Source organism: Camellia sinensis, chromosome 10, assembly GCF_055761805.1.
Source record: "Camellia sinensis isolate YWXY chromosome 10, ASM5576180v1, whole genome shotgun sequence".
Taxonomy (NCBI): Eukaryota; Viridiplantae; Streptophyta; class Magnoliopsida; order Ericales; family Theaceae; genus Camellia; species Camellia sinensis.
In genome coordinates, this window is record NC_138970.1 from 99,635,205 (window position 1) to 99,638,510 (window position 3,306).

A 3,306-nucleotide genomic window follows, 5' to 3' on the forward strand; every position below is an offset into this window, starting at 1 on the left:
CTTTTGTTGGTGTTGGCATCGATGTATGCACATGATTTGCTTGTGAATGTGACTCAATTCAATTGAGATGGGTTAGTGCATCTTATACATTGTATGTTTATTTATTTAATTTCTTTATTCATATATAATATTATAATAAAATTTAATGAATTATATCATAATAATAAAAATTAAACACAATACATAATTATGAGGACATAACTTTTTACTTGGCCACGTGACAGGGCCCTATGCTGAGGTGCCACATAGCAGGGCATGAGTGTGAGTAGTCGAACAATCCACTACCATGTGCGAGACAACCAATGTGGAATGTGAGTCCCAGTTAAAGATTGACTCCAAGATTGGGTGAGTTAGGTGTCTTATGACAGGTCAATCCTAATCCAACTAGGGGAGATAAATCCTAGATGAAGTGATATTCCTAGAGGGAATAAGTGTTTGACATGATTACTACTTATAGGATGAGGTAGGACACTCTATATAAAGCAAGCACCCCATAGGTCTAAGATATGCAAATGTTGTCTAAGTTTAGTATTATCTGTCAAATTATTTTAAGAGAGATTTGTTTATTGACTTTATCATCGGAGTGCCCTCCTGGTTAATGAGTAACAGGTTTACTTATTCTGCTCACTTTTTTAGTTGTGGATCTAGGTTACGTACTCTACGGTTTTGTTCCTAGAAGTCGAGGAGAAAGATCTTTGTTGTGGTTAGATTTTGTTAGGGAATTTTCAAAATGGGTTTTCAAATTTATAGTTTATTTTTGGGTGTTTTCAAAACCTTCCATGTTTTTCTTTGGAAAGCGTAAAATAAGCTTAGAGCTTTATCTCACATCGGAAAGAGAGGAAAACATGGAGCACTTAATAAAGTGCTACATAGAATATTCCCATGAATATAGAATTATGAGGTGAAAGCTAGTGTGCAAGCATCCACACCGCAAGGATGGTGCTGCGCACCATCTGCACACGCACACTCACACGCGTGCGTACCTGTGGCGTAGGCTGTGTGGCGTTTGATAGTGCACTTTGCACTTAGCATGGACTTATCGGCACAAGGCGCCATGATGATGCTGTCATATCTGCATCAGATAGGTTGGAGAGATGACGAGGATCCAACATGGCATGGGTGACGTGGAATACAGTTAGCTCCACGTGGCAATGACGTGTCGTCCATTGGCGATGAGTCAACCAACTGATCAAACGGTTGTGTGTCCGATCTGGAGTGGGTTGATCATAGTCGTTGATTGGAGATTTACGCGATCGTACGAATGAGATGACACCCGATCGTGATCAGGTGTGATTAGTCAAGGCGTCTATTCGGTGTGAGAATTATCTGCACCGTAAATCATTGATCCAACAGTCAAATCTGATTGGATGCGATCAAGGGACATGACCATTCGATCAGGTACATCAAGGCCTATAAATAGGCTTCGAAATCAGCCATTTCATTCCATCCAAAAATTCAGTATTTATTCCTGCAATTCTCTCTCTCTCTCTCTCTCCCCCTCTTGATTTAGAGTTTTCAATCAAGAGTTTCTTAAGCAAATTTATGCTTTTCCTACTGGTAATCAAGTTCTACAAATTTGATTATCAGTGTCTTGGTTTTCTTGATTATATCAAGATTATTCTGATCTACTGTCGTCAATGCAGACGCCGGTAGATTTGATCTTTAGATCAGGCTTCATTGTATCCTGGAGGCAAATTTGTTACAACCCCATGCACACCTTTTGGTGGGTGCAAATATTGTCTTTAGGAAAGCGACTTAGTAAGACGACTTAAAGTACCAAATTTCTATCCTACATAGACAAGATCATCGCCAAGTTTTGAAGACCCGAAAACCACCAACTGAAGAATTCAAGACAATTTGTTCCAACAATCTAAAGAAAATATTTAGATATGGCAACGTCTATTCAAAAAATGACTTAAGATTTCATGAAGCTTGACCGGTTTGATGGCGGCAATTTCCAACGCTGGCAAAAGAAGATGCACTATTTGCTCACCACTCTCAAAGTGGTCTATGTGCTGATTGCCTCCTATCCGGTCGAGCAAAAAGATGAGACTATGGAGAAAACCCGTACCAAAACCAAATGGGAGAATGACGACTACATTTGCCGATGACACATTCTAAATGCACTGTTAAACTCTCTGTTCGATGTGTATCAACATCTGGAAATGACAAAGCAACTCTGGGACATACTACAGTCAAAGTACCTCACCGAGGTTGCCACCAGTAATAAATTTCTTGTTAGTAATTTTATGCGTTTTACTATGATTGGTACAAAGCCCATTATGGAACAATTCCATGAGATCCAACATATTCTGAGTTAGTTTCGACAAAAGAATATGAACATGGATGAATCTATTGTAGTTTCGTCTATAATAGAGAAACTGCCATCTTCTTGGAAGGATTTTAAGAAACTCTGAAACACAAAAAGGAAGATCTAACTTTAGAGGAATTGGCTCAACACCTCCAAGTTGAGGAAGAGTCAAGACTTCTTGAAAGTAAAGAAAAGCAATTGGCTTAGACTTCCAAGATTCACATGGTGATGATGGCAAGAGGTTCAACAAAAAGAAGCGTAAGCATGAACCCCAACCCGAGAAAGATGCTAAGAAGCTGAAAAGCGCTTGCAGGCACTGTGGCAAGCCAAGGCACTTCAGGAATGAATGCGAGTCATACAAGAAGAAGCCAGAAGCATCAAATGCCAAGAACAAGTTCATGACTGTTGTATCTGAGGTGAACATGCTCGAAGATGCTAGTGACTGGTGGATTGACTCAGGAGCAACAAGGCACGTCTACAACGACAAAAGTCGTTTCACTACTTACGAACAAGTGAGTTATAGAAGAATTCTCTACATGGGCAACTCTTCAACTGCTATTATCAAAGGCAAAGGGATGGTGGATCTAGAGTTCACATCTAGAAAAGTCTTAAGTCTTAATGATGTTTATCATGTACCTGATGTCAGGAAAAACCTTGTATCTAGAAGCCTACTTAATAAGCATGGTTTCAAGTTAGTATTTGAGTCAGACAAATTTTTCCTATCTAATGGTGGAATTTTTGTTGGGAAGGGCAACGTGTATCAGGGAATGTTCAAACTTAACATTATCAATAATACATCTATTTTTGCTTATATTGTTGATTCTCTTTCTTTATGGCATGCTCGTTTAGGTCATGTTAATACTAGGAAAATGCATGATATGGTTAATTTAGATTTAATTTCTAAGTATGACATTGATATGTTTGAAAAATGTAAATTTTGTGTGCAGTAAAAAATTACTCACATTCCATTTCCTAAAATAGATAAAACCACATCT